At 38.2% G+C, this 21,812-nt stretch overlaps 1 long non-coding RNA gene across 2 annotated transcripts; it reads left to right on the top strand.

Annotated features, from left to right (window-relative positions):
- The first annotated feature begins 4,651 nt into the window (after window positions 1-4,651).
- LOC125271413 lies at window positions 4,652-21,456 on the top strand. Of its 2 annotated transcripts, none has more exons than XR_007185595.1 (3): window positions 4,652-4,710; window positions 13,374-13,518; window positions 21,414-21,456. It is a non-coding gene; the product is annotated as an uncharacterized LOC125271413 (long non-coding RNA). The 2 variants fall into 2 exon arrangements; XR_007185596.1 differs by lacking the exon at window positions 4,652-4,710 and adding an exon at window positions 12,000-12,130.
- The last annotated feature ends 356 nt before the right edge of the window (window positions 21,457-21,812 follow it).

The raw sequence follows: 21,812 nt of genomic DNA, 5'->3' as shown, positions 1-21,812 counted from the left end.
ACATTCTCCACAGCATCCTTTGGATCGATGAGCGAATTGCAAATGGATCTGATGAGCATCAATCAGGTTTTTGTGTCTAGAGCTGTGCTCCAAATTCAAGATAACAAACTAACAAATGAACTATAACCAACTCCAATGTACACTTCGAATTACAATAGGCTACACAAAAAGATTACAATAATAATAATGATAATAATAATAATAATTAAAAAAAAAAAAAAAAAAAAAACACCATAAGGCAGGGTACCTACAGGACAAAATAATACACCTCACCAATTGCAAAATGCATTATATTGGTTATGCTGAATGCAATCCATACAAGATCTGCAGTAGATGCCATACTTTCATGCCTTCAGGCTCAGACAGAGAGTCTCATCTCGGAGAGAGAACGATGCCCTGTCGCATCAAACCATTAGCATGACTAAACATGTCTTTAAAAAAAAGGAATAGTTATTATACAGATTAATTCACCAGCCCACATTACACATTTCCCTTCCATAACTAATTAGGAAGAACAAAGTTTTATGGTACACATACATACAAGATAGAGCTCATTAAAACAGTTTTCTCACTCTCACACCTTGTTTTGCTTTAGAAATTAAATGAATGCCCACTTTAAAGAAAATCTTTGTTTACAGCAAATGCCAATTCCAAGAGAAGCATTATCTCTCGCTCCCAAGCTCATCTAAAAAAAAAAAAAGTGCTATATAGCACTAAAAGTGGTTCTTGGCTCGTAATCAAAGGGGAACCACTTTTGGTGCTATGTAGCATCTTATCTTTAAAGGTGCTCTACAGCACCTTTGTCAAATGGTGTTGAACCCATAGAGGTGTCATATTGCATTTTATTTCATCAACAAAAATGGTGCTAAACAGCACCAACAGTGGTTCTTTGGCTCGTAAAGAACCTTTAAAGGGGCTTAATGGGTTCTACCTTAACCACCCCAAAGAACCACTGAAGAACCGCTGAAGAACCATACAGGGGCTTAACAGATTTTGTATATGGTAGTGGTGCTATATAGCACCTCAGTCATATAAGAACCGGTGAAGAACCACTGAAGAACCACTGAAGCACCAAGATTTGGTGCGATACAGCACTTAAAGTGGTTCCCATATGATTACGAGCCAAAGAACCACTTTTAGTACTATATAGCACCATTTTTTTAGAGGGTACTTTTCTTTAATAAAGTCCCTGATAAGGAAAATGTATCTAAAAATATACATCAATAGAAAAATATATTGGATTTTTTATATTACTGATTGAATGCTAAAAGCTTGATTTGATTAAAAATCATGGTAAATAATATAACGACAGAAAGGGCTCTATGTAGGCGATAGTGACAATTTGTCATCATAGGCTGATGATGAAAACATTGCAATTTACATATTTAAAATAACCACAGTATTATTCTCTCTTGAGTAAATGAATCTTTGAAACTCCAGAAGAGGCACATTTCACAAATGAATCTCCATTTGTGATTTGGGCAGTCAGTATGTGCCTACTTTAAAGGTGCCCTAGAACTTTTAAAAAAAAGATGTAATATAAGTCTAAGGTGTCCCCTGAATGTGTCTGTGAAGTTTCAGCTCAAAATACCCAATAGTTTTTTTTTTAATTTTTTTTTTTAACTGCCTATTTTGGGGCATCATTATAAATGAGCCGATTCAGGGCTACTGGCCCTTTAATTCTCGTGCTCCACGCCCACGGAGCTCGCGCTTGCCTTAAGCAGTGCATAAACAAAGTTTACACAGCTAATATAACCCTCAAATGGATCTTTACAAAGTGTTCGTCATGCATGCGGCATGCATGCGTCGGATTATGTGAGTATTGTATACTGTTATATTGTTTATATTTGATTCTGAATGAATTTGAGGCTGTGCTCCATGGCTAACGGCTAATGCTACACTGTTGGAGAGATTTATAAAGAATGAAGTTGTGTTTATGCATTATACAGACTGCAAGTGTTTAAAAATGAAAATAGCGACGGCTCTTGTCTCCGTGAATACAGTAAGAAACGATGGTAACTTTAACCACATTTAACAGTACATTAGCAACATGCTAACGAAACATTTAGAAAGACAATTTACAAATATCACTAAAAATATCATGATATCATGGATCATGTCAGTTATTATTGCTCCATCTGCCATTTTTCGCTATTGTTCTTGCTTGCTTACCTAGTCTGTTGATTCACCTGTGCAGATCCAGACGTTACTGGCTGCCCTTGTCTAATGCCTTTCATAATGTTGGGAACATGGGCTGGCATATGCAAATATTGGGGGCGTACACCCCGACTGTTACGTAACAGTCAGTGTTATGTTGAGATTCGCCTGTTCTTCAGAGGTCTTTTAAACAAATGAGATTTATATAAGAAGGAGGAAACAGTGGAGTTTGAGACTCACTGTATGTCATTTCCATGTACTGAACTCGTGTTATTTGACTATGCCAAGATAAATAAAATTTTTCATTCGAGGGCACCTTTAAAGTCACCATAGGACTTTTCAAACTGCGCTTAACCCCGGGTTATCATCGTTATAAACACCACTTTTAACCGGGGTTATGAAACGCCGCTCTTGCACACTGCGCTATGTATAAACAGTCATTTCTGCATGTGAAACGACGATGGAAAACGCAACAATTGGAGTGAAGAAGAGACCGTTTCATTCTTACCTTTGTAAAACTTGATATTACAGGCAGCAATGTGTAATACGAGGAAGCGCAATGCTAGAGCCTTTAGGCCACGTTCACACTGTCAGTTTTTGAGATTGACAACCGCATTTAGGTGTGAGTCTCAAAATGTCCCGTTCACACAGCAACTTACAGTAGCGTCCCCCTGAAATCAAAATTTACGTTTTTTAGCTTTTAGTATGAATATGTTAGGTATGTTATGAATAACCTGGTGTGTTCCAAAACAATGACAAAATTCACATTTAGGATAAGCATTCAAAACTTACAGTCTCTCACTTACACTAATACGGATCACAGATTTTCATCACATCACATCGCACTTCAGCTTCTCATCAAATCTTCTGTCCAATCAAATGCTCTGTAGAATCTGAAGTCCCACTTAGGTAAACGGTTAGATATTAAAAGGAAACTGAAGTTTTACTGAGTTTAACGGCTCTGGCCGAGCTGTGATGTAAACGAAATGCTATTGGCTATTTTAAAAAGGGGACGGGGCTGTTCGATATATATTACACTGTCTTCCTGTTTCAGTTTAAATTACATCAACACATTGAATAATGCTGCGCGTTTCAAGACACTTCAGCGGGCCTTTAACACTAGCTGTGTCTCATTTCGAAGGTTGCATCCTCCGGAGGTCGCATTCGAAGGTTGCATACGTCATTGAGGCTGTATCGTTTCAGAAAAGTAAGTAGGACTCTCCGAATGCGACCTTGGAATGTGTCCTTCTTTCACAGGAATTCGGAGGATGCATGAGGTGTATCCTTCGCTGCTGCAGATAGCCCACAATTCTTTGCGTCGCTGTTAACAACCGTCATTTATTTGAAAAAATAATAATAAATAAATAAATGGCGGCGTCATCAAATGTACATACAAACGAAGATGTGTTAAATGTAAGTAGTTTCATGCTTGTTTTTGTTTAAAACCTTGTTCTTCCTAATATCCTCCTCTTTTGTCTCTGTACCAGATATATGTTGTACATAAGCCAGCTCCTCAAGTATTAACCAAAATAAAACAAATACATTTTATTTTCAAATTACATACAAATGTATTAATAATTAAAGACTGTGACAAAGGCTGCCTTTGAAATTAAAGGATTAGTTCACTTTTAAATAAACTTTTGCTGATAATTTACTCACCCCCATGTCATCCAAGATGTCCATGTCTTTCTTTCTTCAGTCAAAAAGAAATGAAGGTTTTTGATGTAAACATTCTAGGATTTTTCTCCATATCATTCATTTCAATGGGCACCAAACGGTTGAAGGTCCAAATGGCAGCTTCAGTGCAGCTTCAAAGGGCATTAAACGACACCAGACGATACCAGACGATGAATAAGGGTCTTATCTAGCAAAACGATTGGTCATTTTAAAAAAAAATTAAAAAGTTTAAGTTTTATAAGCACAAATGCTGGCTTTGCTTTTTCCTCCGATGCGCGTTAGTGACGTCACGTAATACGCAATTACGTTGAAAAGGTCACGGTTGACGTAGGCGTAGCAACCACAGTTTCATTCGCTCAGGATTGTGTATAGGAAATCTCTGAAAAGTCACAAATTTCTGTCCTGACAAAAATTTTCTTTTAGGCTTTCTAATATTAAAACACCCAGGATATGCTCACTTTTCAAGCGTGAGTTTAAAATATTCTAACTGACCGCTAGAGTGAGTTTTTTTTTTAAGGCGACCCTTATTTTAGAACGTTTGTCCTTATTGTTTCCATGGCGACGCGTGCATGTCACGAGCGCTGAACGTAGCCACAATAACACTGTATGAGAGATGGATCACTATTATTTTGTTTTTCCTTTTTTATTTAAAATATTCGCAAACTTGCTTACATGTCTTCAACTATATAATATTCCGATTCTCAAATATGTGTGAGTGAGTGTGTTTTGTCGTTTAAAAACCTTTATAAATGATCTTTATCTTGATCTATAATGCGGGATGGGCGCCGCCATCTTAGTTTGCACTGCAGTTCACAGAGTTCTGTCAGTCTGATTTACAGCAGGTGAATACATCAGTTTCTCCTGAAATATATGCAAGTAAGTGGCTGGTGAACTGGAAGAATAAGGGAGTAAACTTTATAGTTACTTAGACCCATTATGTGTGTCTGATATGAATAAATGTCGGCAAATTATATTTGAATTCACTGTTTATTGATGCTTCCACTGACGTCTGACATCAGTGTGTATTTTATAAACTCCAAATGTATTGTTTAATGGTGCTTATGCGTATTTAAATGTCTGAAACCTTAAAAGAAACATTATGTGGCTGAAAACACTGCATAGCTGTGATGACAAGAGAGCGCGCGTCCGCTTGCAGCCAGAGCGCGAAAGCACAGTTTGAATCTAGCAGTTATGTGACGTCGCTGAACATTCTAAATCCCATATGTGGAACCGTACGCCCAGGGGCACAGAAATAAACATCCCATATGTGGGAACGTACCGCTTAAAGGGTTAAACAATAAACTGACACAAAGACATTTGGCGGTGCGTTCCAAACGGGATATATCGCCCTCCGAAGGGCACTTCGGAGTGAAAATAATCATGGCCGCCATATTGAAGAGTCGTTCCAAACCGAAGTGCTCAAAACTGGCCACTTCAAAGGGCCCTTTGGAATGAAGGATTTCGAAGGGAACAACTGATGGACACTTCGGGCCCCCATGATCCTTTGCACAGGGAAGTTTGACGTCACAGAATGGGTACAGGAGGCTAGGAGTTCGATTTTAACTATAAAGGTAACGTTATGTATAATATTTTTATGTAGGCTACCACTGTAATATTTATACGAGTTAGATTTGGTACATTATTATGGTCAAAACGACATTGTACTTCAACAAAAAAAACTTTACAGCTCCCTTTATCAGTCCATTCAAATGTTTAAAATACATATACAATATAGCCTACATGCGATAAACCTAAAATAAATAAATAAATAAACTAACGTTAAATAAAGGGCGCAGCTTGCACAATCTACTCCTCCTTGATTGTCTCGTTAAGATGACGCAGAAGTGCATTCCAAAAAAACAAAAAAAGTTTTTTTGACCCCTACACCCTTCATCCCTTCGAAGCTCTCACTCCGGAGGATAAACCCTTTGAAGGGATTAGGGCATAGGGATGAGCCCTTCCGAATGGAACGCAGGGTGAATATGTGTATACGATCCTCCTTCCGCACATTTGTAATGCAAACGCTGACTCGATACTTCCGCCTACGTCAACCGTGACCTTTTCAACGTAATTGCGTATTACGTGACGTCACAAATGCGCATCGGAGAAAAGAGCAAGGCCAGCATTTGTGCTTATAAAACTTAAACTTTTTTATTTTATTTTTTTTAAATGACCACTCGTTTCGCTAGATATGACCCTTATTCATCGTCTGGTGTCGTTTAAAGCCCTTTGAAGCTGACTATAAAAACTGCCATTTGGACCTTCAACCGTTTGGTGCCCATTGAAATGACTGATATGGAGAAAAATCCTAGAATGTTTACATCAAAAACCTTCATTTCTTTTCGACTGAAGAAAGAAAGACATGGACATCTTGGATGACATAGGGGTGAGTAAATTATCAGCAAAAGTTTATTTAAAAGTAGAGCAATCCTTTAAATGAAATGAGACACAGCTACTGTCTGTATAAATGTGCAGCGAGAATCAAGCCCGACAGTGACCAACTTAATATTAAAGATGCTGACGTCCATAAAACTGAAAATTCTCATCACTTTTGACATGACAAGAGACTAAATGAACTGCGAGTTCATCCATTCAAACTTCATTAACCAGTGCAGCATCAATGTAAACGCACTAGCCGGAGTCTGCAAACATTGCACTCGCGTGTCATGTCCTTTGCGACATGGCATTTGAATTTCAAAAAGAAACACAAAACTGACGGGAGCCGCTCGGGTGGAGAACAGACTGGATCTGACACCTTAAAGGGTTAGTTCACCCAAAAATGAAAATTATGTCATTAATGACTCACCCTCATGTCGTTCCAAACCCGTAAGACCTCCGTTCATCTTCGGAACACAGTTTAAGATATTTTAGATTTAGTCCGAGAGCTTTCTGTCCCTCCACTGAAAATGTAGGTACGGTATACTGTCCATGTCCAGAAAGGTAATAAAAACATCATCAAAGTAGTCCATGTGACATCAGTGGGTTAGTTAGAAGTTTTTGAAGCATCTAAAATACATTTTGGTCCAAAAATAACAAAAACTACGACTTTATTCAGCATTGTCTTCTCTTCCGGGCCTGTTGTATATATCCACTTTCACTCCACAGTGACGCTGCTTCTTCTTCTTCTTCTTCTTCTTCTTCTTCTTCTTCTTCTTTCCTGTTTTACGGCGGTTGGCATCCAGCTTATTGGTGCATTACCGCCCCCTTCTGCTCTGGACAGTGACGCGATTAGGACATCCGCGATATGCACACCTACGCACCATTTAAAAAAATATAGCAATACCAAAATACAAACAATGTAGAATAGCTTGAATACAGCGTGCGTCTCCCTCAGACTGTAAACGAAGCTCGGGCGCACTAGATAACACGCCATCAGCGTCACTGTCCGGAGCAGAACCAATGGGGATATTTGGGATATATGTTCGCATGAGATCGCATTACAGCGGGGAATTCAAATGTCACAAAAGTGCTGTTCATTCACCTCTGCCTGCTCTAGCTGCGTTCAAACCATAGACTGTAAAAAAAATATGGACGTAGTGTCCGTGACGTCACCCATAGAGTTCTGAACAGCAGTTTTGACCATAGACAGTAAAAGAAATGGACACAGCGACCCCATTGGAACTCAATTGAGACAAGTGAAGCCCATTTTTAGCGATTTTTAGCACTTCCGTTTCTGACGCGCAGACTCAAACTAAGCTTGATGACGTCAGCAACCTGTCTGACAGATGTAAATCTTCTAGTAGCTGTGCGTGCAAACTGCCATCGTTAATCTTGCAGAGACGGCGAGCTTGAGCGGGGAGTTCTTTGGCGTGAGTGAGCAGGAGTAAGTATTCTGATTAATTATTTTGTATAGTATTTTAAAATGTAACGCCAGTACGCCATATTAAGTTAATGCATACTATTGCCTGCGAGCTTCTCCTCCTGTCTGTACGGTAATTTCTCTACTGTGCGACAGAGAGTCGAGTGGTTATGACGCAATCGTTAGCCTATTTTTACAAAAACTGTTTCTACGGGGCCATAATGTAACATAGAAGGTAATGGAGCCCTGTATACATTGTCGTGTATCTTTGGAAATAAATAATGGACAAATGGAGTCTTTAAACGCCTCAGATGTAAAGTTATTCGCTGTCAAAGTGACGCCAAAATGAATGGGAGTCAATGGGATGCTAACGCAAGTGAAGTTCTGCTACAAGATGGCGGCACGCGGCCGACTTAAACTTCCGGTCGACTTCCTTGGGCACTGGTTTTGACGCGTAAATGAGGCCGCGGCCATCTTAGCTGCGCGTCACCGCACGTCACTTCCGGATAACTGAAAATGGGCAAAGAGGCGGGGAGGTGGTTTGAGCTGATGTGACTGGTTGCTGAAACCACGCCCGCCTAGCTCGACGTGACCATGTTAGCAGCAAAGGAGCTATCTATCTATCTTAGATACGATCTAAAATATTAATGAAGATAAGTTTTATCATCAGAACGTTCTAAAGGTTTACTGTCAATCTATGGCGTTTCTTTAAGATATAGATGCTCCAACACCAGTAGTGTTGGGTGTGCAAATAACAACATGGAAAATCAAAATGGGACTTCATACCTTTATAATGAAATAGAGATCGCGAGATGAATCCGATCTGTGGCACTTGGGTAAAATATGAGTGTCCATTGCAAAACAAAAAAACATTTCACATTTCTTCTGAATGATCTGCTCTCTGTCATCGTTCTTCAAGAAAGGATGCAATCTGAGCAGCGTTTATGTTGTAAAACTGTATACGATCATATCTAACAAACAAATGAGCCATGTCCAAAGTATATTTTTTTTCAAAATAGTGCAGCAGTTTTAGTTATAATATCCAAGCAGTGCTGTCAGAGTTATCCTCCTGGTATCCTCCTGCCATTGTCATTGTAGTAAATCTCACAATCAAAACTTTCAGCCAATGCCACGATCCAACAACGTGTGTTCTGTGTCTCTTCCCCATGCATGCACATCTACACAGACACACATCAGTCTCGAATATTATGCAGCAAGTCATATTTTATAATTGTATAAAATAATTGAGAAAAAAAAGCACAAAAACGGCTGAGATGCCAAATTCAGCGGCAGCTGAGGTAACATGACGGCTCACAGACAGCAGCGCAATCTACCTGTCACTCAAGTGACCACGCCCTTAATTATGCAGAACTTTAAGGCTTAATATAATTTAAACGGATAAGTTATAAAAAAATTCACCCCCCTCAGAGTTGTCATGAAGGGCAAAAATAGCAGTATAGACCAAAACCACAATTTGAACCAACTTGTAAACATGTTTTTTTCTGCTATAAACTTGGCCAATTTAACATGGGACTCTATGAGATTCTGCTCTCTTTTGGAGCCTGTCCCTAGCGGCCAGTCGATGAATCGCAGTTTAAGTTACTTCCGTATTGGCTTCACGAGAGAAAGGGGGAGGTTGCCGCTTGGTTCAAACATGCAAGCCGTAGGCTGTTTACCTCAGCACAGCACGTGTGTTGTTTGTATTTTGCTCGCGATGCGGTCAGAACTGGAGTTTGAATACGAACACATGAAAAATACGATTGTTATTATGATATACAGGCGGAGCGCGCATATGCTCGGTTTCAGCGCAGAGCTTCGCGATGAGTTTAATAACACTAGCAGCGTGACACATAGTTCATACAGAATAAAGTATCCGTGTTTAAAGTTTTTATTTCACACATTCTCCTGCACCAAACATTAACCAGCACAGTGTAGTTATGCACACATATTTCATCAAGTCTTCTTCAAATGAATTATATGTGCAAACTGGACACTGATACAGTGGTGTAGCCTATCTGAACGCGACGACGCGATTATTTTAAAAGTCTGATTTTGAGACTGTAGTGCTCGTAAATGTAATCAAAGTAGCCTATTATTAGCCCTATTAAATATTCTTTCGCATTTCTCCCTTGAGCTTGGGAGTTTGTTGTCATTCTCTCCGTGCTCATATATTAAAGGTGCCCTAGATTCAAAAATTGAATTTACCTCGGCATAGTTAAATAACAAGAGTTCAGTACATGGAAATGACATACAGTGAGTCTCAAACTCCATTGTTTCCTCCTTCTTATATAAATCTCATTTGTTTAAAAGACCTCTAGCCTGGATGCCAGCCGAACTTAGCCCCGCCCACAACATTTTAAGGTCGGTGAGTTCGGTCTGGACTCGATCCGTAGAGGAGTAATTATGCCCGAACAGAAACTGTTCGGACCAATCACATTGTCAGGGCGATGATTGACAGATTATCACCAGAAACGTAATCAGCCACGTCATCAAAGAGCGCTTGGGGAGTTTGATTGACAAGCGATCTAACCAATCAGAAAGCCGCATCCGCTATTTTGTCCGACAAAGCAGTCAGGAGTTAGAAGATTAACATCGGTGGAGTTAAACTTGAAAAATTGTGCATATTGACGTCTTTCCGCGTTTGAAACAACATTCATTCTCATGTTCATTCATGTTTATTTGATGCTATAAATGGACTAGTAGGAAGAGATGATTGGTTAACGAGCCTCTTGAGCTGAGGCGCTACAGCAATCTGTCACGATCATGGTCACAACCCATTAAAGAGCCACAAAACGTTTTTTATTGTTTGAATTTTTTTAATAACTACACAGTTTGAAAGCTGGGACTTTGTTTAATATCATAAGTAACCTGCTCTGTCTCGTCTGTCGATGTGTTGTCAGTTTCCTCTTTGCTCCGCGATGTATTTTCCACTCTGTGTGGCGTGACAGCGCCACGGCTTGTCGGACAAAGCAACAGTAACTAAGGGGGGCGAGTCTTTGCGAAAGGTCAATTAGTTTACAACAATGATGGCAGTTGAAGAACTGAGATGTGTAGATTCCGCCATCGCGTCCGTTATAGAAGATATCGACAGCGCATTAATTTTAAAAGAGGAACAGAGGACCGCGATCAAGGCATTTGTCGATGGGAAAGATGTCTTTGCCGTCCTTCCTACGGGATTCGGCAAAAGTTTGACTTATCAGCTGGCCCCGATGGTCGCTAAGAAGAGTTCTGTTGACAACTATGCGCCGTTCAACATACGTCACTTACTCTGTAGCTCTGATTGGTTGTAGGTCTATCCAATTGAGGTCTTTCCTGGATCGGTTGAAATACGCCCCCATAATCAAAGCCCAATGGAGCAGTATCAGACTCATATTCGAACTAGAATTGAGTATGACCACGTCAGGCTAAAAGACCTCCGAAGAACAGGCGAATTTCAACATAACACCGACTGTTACGTAACAGTCGGGGTGTACGCCCCCAATATTTGCATAACGCCAGCCCATGTTTAAGGGATTACACAAGCCAGTAACGTCTGGATCTGTGCACAGATGAAGCATCAGACTAGGTAAGCAAGCAAGAACAATAGAGAAAAATGGCAGATGGAGCAATAATAACTGATGATAACATGATTCATGATAACATGATATTTTTAGTGATATTTGTAAATTGTCTTCCTAAATGTTTCGTTAGCATGTTGCTAATGTACTGTTAAATGTGGTTAAAGTTACCATCGTTTCTTACTGTATTCACGGAGACAAGAGAGCCGTCACTATTTTCATTTTTAAACACTTGCAGTCTGTATAATGCATAAACACAACTTCATTCTTTATAAATCTCTCCAACAATGTAGCATTAGCCGTTAGCCACAGAGCATATAGCCTCAAATTCACTCAGAATAAAACGTTAACATCCAAATAAATACTTTACTCACATAATTCGAAGCATGCATACAGCATGCATGATGAACATCTTGTAAAGATCCATTTGAGGGTTATATTAGCTGTGTGAACTTTGTATTTATGCACTGTAATATAGTCGAGAGCTCGTGTGGCAGGGAGCGTGAGCATTTAAAGGGGCGGCGTCGAGTGTAAATCAGTGCATAGTTAATGATGCCCCAAAATAGGCTGTTAAAAAAATTAATTTAAAAAAATCTATGGGGTATTTTGAGCTGAAACTTCACAGACACATTCATGAGACACCTTAGATTTATATTACATCTTGTGAAAAAGCATTCTTGGGCACCTTTAATGTTCATTATTCTGTATAGTGAGTGTTTTGTATGTCTGTGCTTCATTGGTTGTTCTCTCTCCTCTTCCCCCCCGTCCCCCCCTCTACACTCCCACTTTTCCAGAGCTTTACACGCCCATGTTCACAGACTTTTTGAAACTCAGGGGTGTGAACGACCAGGGTAAAACAGGGGGGTTTCATGACCCTTTAAAGGGACTTTGAACTAGTCATCCAGTCCTGCTCACACAGCGCGGAATTTCTGAGAATGCGGTGAGTCCTGGAAATTTACGAGTGTGAGTTCTGTTATAGAATGCGGTTGTCACTCCCATAAATAACCATACTGCGTGTGAACATAACCATATTAAGGACTCAAATACAGGAATGACAACATATTCTGCTGCTGTGTGAATGTGGCATGTGTAAACAGGTCACGTGCTGTGTTTGTCCAGTCAGTAACACTGACACCGCGAATATTCAAAGAACGACTTTAACCCGGGGTTTAGGAATGTGCAATGTGAAATGGCAGCATATGAATACCCAGGATTAACTGTTAACCCCAGGTAGGCTATATTATGAGTGGTGTGAAACATGAATAAAGATAACCCAGGATTCTGTTTACCCAGGTTTAGAATGACCCTGGGTTAACTATTTCAAGTGTGAAAAGCCCTTATGAAATCAAAATTGGCAATTATGGAAGGTTGTTTCTTATAAATGATTTATCTGTGCACATAATTATTTATTTTATTTATTTTTAATTCATGTGCCCTCATAATCTTTAATCAAAATAATTCATATCCCTCCTGCAGCGACTTCTCTTCTCCGATGACATGTTTACTGGCGCAAAAGCAGGACAACCTGTCACTCAAATGAGATCAACCAATAGCAAACCACATCCAATCAATTTGCAATAAACAAAATCAAGTTCCACCCTATTTTTTTTCTTGTTTAAGAAGCCATTTCACTTTGAAAATACTAGTCACAGCTTCTGTTTTATGCTGACTTTTAACATGCTTTGCAACAAATCTATTTTCCCTCACAAATAACTTTTTGCAGTTCAGATATTCTGCATTTCCGCCCCTTAGAATACTTATCAAATCATCTTGAACAAAATGTAAAATCATTAAACATGTTACGTCTCAAAATATGAGATAGATTCAAGGATTCGAAAAAAAAAAACAATAAAAAAAAAAACATGTTACTGTAGACCAAATGACCTCAAATCTGACCTCAAAGTTCAGGCAAATTTTTCAGGTGTTTAGTATATGATATAATATGCATACATTAATTGTTTGTGCATGTTACTCTCTGTCTGCCTCCATGCCATTCCTATATGAGTTAAATCTACTGCCTTGTCATTCTAAAAGCATTAAAATGACTAATAGCTAGACAGGCCTAGACTCACAGTATTAAATAGATATATTGTATTGGATTAATAGCACAGCTATGGACAGGCCTCCAGAGATGAGAACACACTCATCACTTTCTCCCTTTCTCTCCCCCTCTCTCTCCATAGGTGCTCAAGAAGACATCATTGTCCATCATCTTATATCCCTTCCAGCAGATCACAGAAATCAATGCTATTTAAATGTGATCTACCAAACACATCTGTTAAAACCAATGGGGATATTTGAAGGCCTCGCTCTGTGATCTGCGAGCAGGTAAGACTGATAGAAACTCTTGGCACATAATAGCACTTCCTGGAACAGATCTCTCAGATTCATGTGACTTATCCGGTGGACATAGAGCAGAATGTCATGGTTTGACTGGGAAAAGCAACGTATTTCTGGTAAACCAGACATTTCTGCTGATATTTGTCAAATTTGCACTTAAAATGAGCCGTGTCATCAATCCGAACATGTTCTTCCATTCTGTCAGGCAGAATTCTGGGAGTGAAAGTTTCAAGGTTTGGTTTCATGTCAAATTAGGCACAGGTTTCAGCCTGTTGTCATCCGTGTTCCCAGGGCAACAGCCAAGGATGGCTATAACAGGAACAGTCACAGATATCACGAAAGCCAAAAAAAGGCACAGATCATAGTAGAAGAACGACAGAGCTCGCGTATTTGATTGGTGCTCAAAGCAAGGACGTGGTTTTAGTCTGGGCTGCCAATGACTTGTGTAGCAACAACAGTTGAGAGACCAATAATTAGCTTATACATGACTCACAGAGGCTTTGCATCAAAGAATAAACTGAGAACAAAGCAAAAAGACGGGGGGAAAAGAAGAAAATACCAGCAAAACACCCAGGGGTAAGCTATATCTGCCGTAAAAACCCTTTGGTTCCCGTGTCCCTACGAGATTGTTCTTTTTAATAGAGCCATTTCCTCACATTATTTGGTATTCTTTCTCTGTAAGGTCCAGTGGGAAGGTCAGGAGCAATCACAGAGCTGGATCTCATCTGGTAATATTTAAACCAAGTTCAGACTCTTGATATTTGTGCTCTCTCACACTCTCTGTAATAATTCATAAAAAATTCATAGCAGTATCTCGCCATAGATACACTATAGGTTTGGGATAGAATTAAAGTTTTGATTAGAAGGCAAATCACGCTTCTGTGTGAGTGAATGGGCATTTAAATGCTTTGGGCAATTACTTGCAATTCAGTTCATGTTTGTCAATAAAATACGTGGGGAAAGATCAAATCAAAATTCCACAAATAAGATGCTATTTGCACCCTGGTGTAAAAGTGGGAAATGGCATTTTCAGCATGTTGTAAATAACAAAATAAATATATATGGAATATTGAAAGTAGACCATGGAAATAAATCTGGTCCAATGATGAGGAAGACAGATCCAAATAAGTTCAATAATGTAAAGTATGTATTAAATAAATCAGAAACAAGTAAGCCACAGAAAAGAATGGTCTGCGTAACATTGTGTAAAACACAACAATACCGGACAAAAACTGAGAACTAATGAGGAACTTAAATACACAGTGCTAATGAACCAAATGCAGACAGGTGTGCTCGTTGAATTAATGTCCATGACAGCTGATGTCCATGACAGCTGGCAGGAAACTAGAACAAAGGAAAAATGTAACAATAAATGACAAACTAAAAGTCCATTAAAACATGAAAACGAAACCAAAGCTAAACTGAGCATAATGGTGATATGATATGATATGATATGATATGATATGATATGATATGATATGATATATATCAGGGGTATTTCCCCTGAGGAGGCAAAGAAGACAGTAATAATCCAGTAATAATCCATATTACAAAATCCATATTACTTTTTGTAATAAACCATGTTACAAAAAGAAAACAATGCAAATGTTTCAAAATGTGACATTAAAAGGAGTAGAAATCACTTTTTTTTTTTTTTTTTTCTAAACTAAGACTGTCCAACAGCGACACAGCAGGTAAAGTTAAAGCCCATTGAGTTTTAACAGATCCCCTAAAGCAGTGGTTCTCAACTGGTTTGGCAATATGACATATATGAAATATGCATATGCAATATGAAAATTCAAGATATAGGCAAAAATGCCCCGTTTGAGTTTTTGTCTCATATTTACATCATATGTGATACATAGTTAAGCTATATGATGACTTCAGATGCAAAAGCCTTGTAAAAAAGTGCCGTCTGAAATTTTCTTCTAAAATTAGCATTTTTATCAAGCTTGCATGTTTAGGTTCAGTAATTTCACTTTAATGGCAATTAATAGGTCCTTTTCATTGCCATTAAAGTGAAATAACTGAACATAAACATACAAGCTTGATAAAAATGCTTATTTTATAAGAACTTTTCAGATGGCACTTAGAGGCTTTTGCATCTGAAGTCTTCATATCATGAGTAACAAGTGCAGTATTACACAAGTGCTGTTTTTTCTGTCCAGAATTGGGTTAACAATTGAATAAATAAGATGTTAATATTGTGTTATTTTAGACACAATATTGTCTGTTTGCTCAATTTTGCCAATGAAAATATGAAGACAAATCAGAACTGTTCGTCTCCGAGCAACACACAGCGGCATTTCATTTCTGAATCCGTGTTTTGAACGAATTGGGTGCTTGTTGGACTTGAAGCGGCGCTGTTTGACATCAAAGTACCACGAGAGCAATTCAAAAGCATACGGAGCTGTCTGCTCTCTAATCACTCTTGCAGTACTTTGATGTCATACACCGATCGGTCTGTGCAGCGCGGCTTCAAGTCCAACATGCCTAATGATTCAATGGACTATTCATAAAGACACACATTTACTTCACTCCTGAATGAATCTTCCGTTTGAACGATTCAAATGAATGAATGAATGATTCAATGACTTAATCATTAAGACATTTACCACCACCTACTCACAGTTTTAGTTTCTTATTTAGAGTATAATTTTATTTAAAAAAAATAATATTTCCATAGTATTAATAATAAATAAATAAAAAAAAAAAAAAAAACATTAAAGGTATAGTTCACCCAAAAATGAAAATTCAGTCATCATTTACGCACCCTCATGGTCCTAAAAAGTAGATGTAATACATTCTATGTTTAATCAAATTAAATATTTCTTGCTGAAGCTACTTTTTGTGATGTCTATTTTATGCTTGACACAATAACGACTTTAAATTATCTTTTGGGAGTAATTTCTCAGCCAAATTTGATGTGGGGTTAATTTGCAATTAATTACATTAATTAATCACCACATCATGTAATTAATTAGATTAAAAATTTTAATCACTTGACAGCCCTAATATATTATATATATATATATATATATATATATATATATATATATATATATATATATATATATATATATATATATATATATATAGCTTCACTTTTTTATATGACTAACACTGATGAATAAACATACAAGGTAAGGATATTAAATGGCAGTCTGAAACTAGTTTTTGTTAATATAATGTTAATATGAACTATAACTTCTGCATACAAACAGAACAGAACAGTTAAAAATCCAATTAAAGTAATGCAAACTGCTTAATCTCAATATTGTCGTATTTGGAATTAGACCGATATCATTATTGCAGTCCATATGAATATAGTTACTGTGTAACACCAGAAAATCTAGCCCATACGGTTCTCATTGTAATATCAAAAGTGACGCCTGCCAGGATGCCAGCTGCTCCATACTCGCGGATTTTACCAGCAGGACTTGAGTCGCTGCTGTTTCAACAAATTTACCGTGGCACCTGCCGATCCAAACCCCTGGTAATACGGCTTCCTCTTTGCTTCCTTTCCGCCAACCTACACCATCCTCAGAACCTCCAGTAAATATTTTAGAGGAAATGAGAAATGTTTGATTTCCAGCCAAATACAACAGTCACTTCTGCTAGATGAATTAACTTACCCCCCTTTTCACATTAATCTCTCATTCGAGTCTGTTATTTGGCTGAAAACCTAATAACTCAATCTGACAGATAAGATTATGTCACTGAACTATAAACTATAATTTGGTGTTTTTACATTTGTTGATATCTCAGATACTGTTTCCCAATCATTGAAACCCTAAATCATCTCCAGCACTCAACAATGAGAGAGTCTGAATGAAATAATGTATTACGACAAAAACAATGTAGCAAAGAGTATTGGCTGTTTTCAGACAGATTATAGCATTTTTCTCTAGGGCAAATTAAATGAATCATCTGATTGCTTCGGTCGATTTAACATCATCTTTGGCAACGCACATCATATAATTCAAATATCTGTTTGGTATTTTTTCTGTTACCTCAAATTTTCCAGATGACATTTTCCTTGCAGATCAAGTAGGCTTTCTCTGTAAATGCAATTTTATATTGTGACTTTCTGTAAATAAAAATTACTAACTTAAATGTATTCCAGATTTTTATTGAGCTCAGTGTCACGTACATCTGCTCACTTTCTCATAGCAGACCCCTTCCCACCCAATGAAGCATGGATTACATATCTATTTAAGATGCCAGTGTATATCTACAGGAGGGTTGTGTGCCATTTAGGATTGAATTAAATTTGAAGTAGCCAGTAGGATGCAGAATTGTAATTCAAATTTGAATTTAACTGTAGAATTTAAATGAAACTGCAAGAAGTTTCAAAAGACTGCAGGAATATAATGTAATATAATATAATATAATATAATAAATTCCAATTGACTCATTTTATACCAAAGAAGACTTAATTTCCCCAAATGCTAAAATTTTCCCCAATGTCACAATTGAACCAAATAACTAAGCTAATAAGAGGGTAACCTTAAGATAACATTATTTTGATAGTCCACTTTAGGCATTACACCAACTTTAAGTAACTTTGCAAGAATGTCTACTTATTCTACTAACAGTCTACTAATACCAGTTGACATGTAATTGCAAATTAATAAGAGTTAATTGACATGCACTGTAAAAAAAAAAAAAAAATCCCAGTAAAATTTACGGTAAAAAAACGGCAGCTGTGGTTGCCAGAACTTTACCGTAAAAAATACGGTAGCAACGTAAAAAAAAAAATCTGTTAAATTTACGGTAAAATAACATATTTCATTAACTGATATTAATGTTAATTTACCAACCTAATGAAGTACTAATATCTGTTTTGCACATTTATAATACACTGACCATCACCAAACACAGTGGTGATAAGAGTCACATGATGAATCAAAGTTCATCACAAGCTGAGAAGGACAACACTAACATATAGAAGGTGCACACAGTGTCATTCACACACACACTAAACACCATCATGGTAACACACATGACATTTTAAAAATGCAATAAACATTAATTTAACAACATTAGGTGTAACATAAAACCCTAATGTACATAACTGATTAGAAAAAAATGAGAAAAACTAAGAAGAAACAGAGTTATTTCAACAAAAATATATCAAATGTGAAGTGTCACGCAGGGAATTGTGGGAATGTCAGTTTACGTTTTTTCACTGTAAATTTTACAATGAATTGTTATTTTCACTTCCAAAAACTGTGATTTTAATGGTATTTTACCGTAAAATTACATTAAATGTACCGTTAGATCTATTACAGTTATTCACCGTATATAGTACGGGAACTTTCTGTAAACCAATTAACAGTTTTTCACCGCAGCATTTTTACAATCTTTTACTGTTAAAATCACGGTCATTTTTTACAGTGTGTAGTTCCAAAGTTATTTATAGTTAATAGAATGTCTAATGTGGACTATCGAAATAAAGTGTAACCAACCTTAAACAAAACACTTAAATGTAAATATATGCAGTCCGTAACTATTTTTGGTTAAAAATTATTATAAAAATCGATTTATTGTAATGCTTTTTTTTTTTCTCAGTTGGTCAGAACAAAAGTGGCAGACATGCTACTTGTTCATATGACATTTTACGGTGAAAATTCTTATTTTGGTCATACTTCCAAGACTTAGAATCTGTGATTCCGAAGTACAGTATCCACATCGTTGTGGTGACTGACAGCAAACATTAGATTTATTGAGGAGATGTGCAGATGCACAACCCACGGAAATATGATAATTCCACAAATAACTGCAATTGCAGGTTTCAAACAGAGATGGTGACAAAGTGACAAAGTTATTTGTTTGTGCATATTTTGTGCAATTTCTTTGTTGTGAAACTGTGTTGAAACTCCAAACTCCAATTCAACATCATGTTTGGAAACTCAAATTCAACATTATGATTCAACATCAACATCATGTATGCTATGTTTCACTTGTCTGGCAAGTCCAGAATGATATATCTTCTACAAGATATATCAGTCTGGTCAGTCCGCACTCCGTCGTGCCTCGAGTCAACTCCAAACCGTACCGTGCAATCAGATTTGTTTATTTCAGTGACGCAAACAGCGTCACTCTAGTGCGGCGAAAGTCCCTTCAATATCAACAAAGATGGCGCACACGAGACCCGAGAGTTTGTTCTATTCAGTCGTGAATTCAGTTTTAAATTACCAAAAACACATTAAGTCATTAAAACCCCAGCAGCTGACAGCACTATAAGCTTTTATTTTAAAAGAAGACGTTTTCGCGTTGCTTCCCACTGGCTTTGGGAAAAGCTTAATATATCAGTTAGCTCTGCTCGTTGCAAAGAAGATGTCGTTGTGTGAAACTCCTGTTGTGGTCGTGGTGACTCATGGAGCAGCACGTAACGGAGGCCTCCAAGCTCGGAGTTACCGCTATGCAGTTAGGAGTGAATAGCGACGAGTAGTCCACAAGTCGTTGCAAAATAGACAAGGTTCGTGGCTTATAACTCTCTTCAAAAATCATAGCGGAGTTGGCAATAACACCACGTATTCTCAAATTCTTCCACGTATTCTAACGTCGCTCTCTCTAGCGCTAGCCATGTTAAACTACTCTCCGTGCTTGCCAAAAAACTATTGTGCTTGCCCGGGGCCGTTTATTAACTTTTCGCTGTTGACTCTCTTGTCGCTTTGCTAACGTCATATCCGCCCTTCTCTGATTGGTTTACTCCGCTTCCTGTTTGCTCGGATTTGCTCCGCCCTAGAAATCGAATTGATTCAATGGCGACCAGACTCATCCGCTGGTACAGCGGTGAGGCTGGATTTTCCAGGCAAGTGTTTCACTGCATTGCAAACTGCAATTCAGCATCATCCAATTCAACCTTATGGTTGGAGTTTCAACTGTGCTGAAAAATCCAAACTCAAATTCAACATTGGTGACACGGTCACGGTGTGTTAGATTGGGTAAACCCCGCCTGATCTGCCGGCGATTTGATTTCGCCCGGCAACTCAGTCTGGAAACCCGTACATTCATTTCTACTGCTTCTGTTACACTTTTGCGGGAACCAATCACAGACTGGCTTATCCACCTTGCTCGCTATTGGCGGGTATAACACGATGACGATAGAGAAGCGACGGCAAGCACGACCGTCAATCCAATTCCTTTTAACCTCTCGACGATGCTGAATGACTTCTTTAGTTTAGCAAACAAATCGCTCGAGTGGGTGTAAATACCACTCACTTTCTGGTCCAACACATACAGAAAGTAGAAAATACATACAGACTCCCCAGACCAATGTTCAATTTTAAATTGAGCTTGGTCTGGTGATAGTCAGACAAACGGTGTGTGGCGATTCAGTTCAAATTCCAACTCAAGATAGAAAACCTATTTATAAATTCAGAATTTTGCACAACTGTGTCCTACAGTTCAACACACCCACTAAGTGCACTGTGCCCACCGCACCTTCAGCTGGGATATCATTGGGCAACCCAGATAAATGCAGCACCTTTGCCCTCCAATTTACCTTTCTTTGACTGCAGGTCCATTAGCCACCAAGAGAACAGCAGTTTTTCTTTTCCCCAAATGCTCAGCTCTTTCTATTGAGACACCTGCATCAGTTCCTGTCATTCAAACTTGCTCTCCTCCTGTGGTCTTGATGACTGCAAGAGCACCTGCAGTGTTTCCTCCTGTTCCCTGCTTCTCTATCTCTTATAGCCCCTATATTTTCTACCTGTTGGGCCCCATCAGCCCATCGTGGTACTTGCTGTGTTTTTATGACTGCTAGCATAACTCCAACTGGAGAGTTCGTCTGCCTTCTACTGTGGTTATGGGGATCGCTACTGTACCTACTTTCCATCCAGTCTACTAATCATCGTCCTCATTTTCTATTGCAGCTAGCTGGATTTTCTGAGCATATACTACGAGAACAACCAGAAAGTAGGTGGCTTATTTTGTCTGTACCTCATGTTTGCAGTTTCACGCCATCTCTTTTGCGATCTTGGTTCTTTGTTCTCTATCCCTCTTGGATTGTTTCATTTCAGTCATTCCATTCCTTTACCCCAATCCAATTATATATCAACTTATGATGGTAGTCAAGATTGCTGATAAAAAGTGTTGTCCTATAATCAAGTCTAAAAAAGTAGTACAGTGCTCACAGTATCAGCTCACTGATTCTCAGCTCATTTCAAGTTGACTTAAGAACTGCTAGGTTCCTCTTTATTTTAAGGTGACGTTGTTACAGTGTAATTACACAGCTAGGTACTGTGTAATATTAATTAACTACATGTTTACTT

This window comes from Megalobrama amblycephala, linkage group LG7 (genome assembly GCF_018812025.1).
Source record: "Megalobrama amblycephala isolate DHTTF-2021 linkage group LG7, ASM1881202v1, whole genome shotgun sequence".
NCBI classification, from domain to species: domain Eukaryota; kingdom Metazoa; phylum Chordata; class Actinopteri; order Cypriniformes; family Xenocyprididae; genus Megalobrama; species Megalobrama amblycephala.
This window is presented reverse-complemented; position numbering and strand designations above follow the sequence as displayed.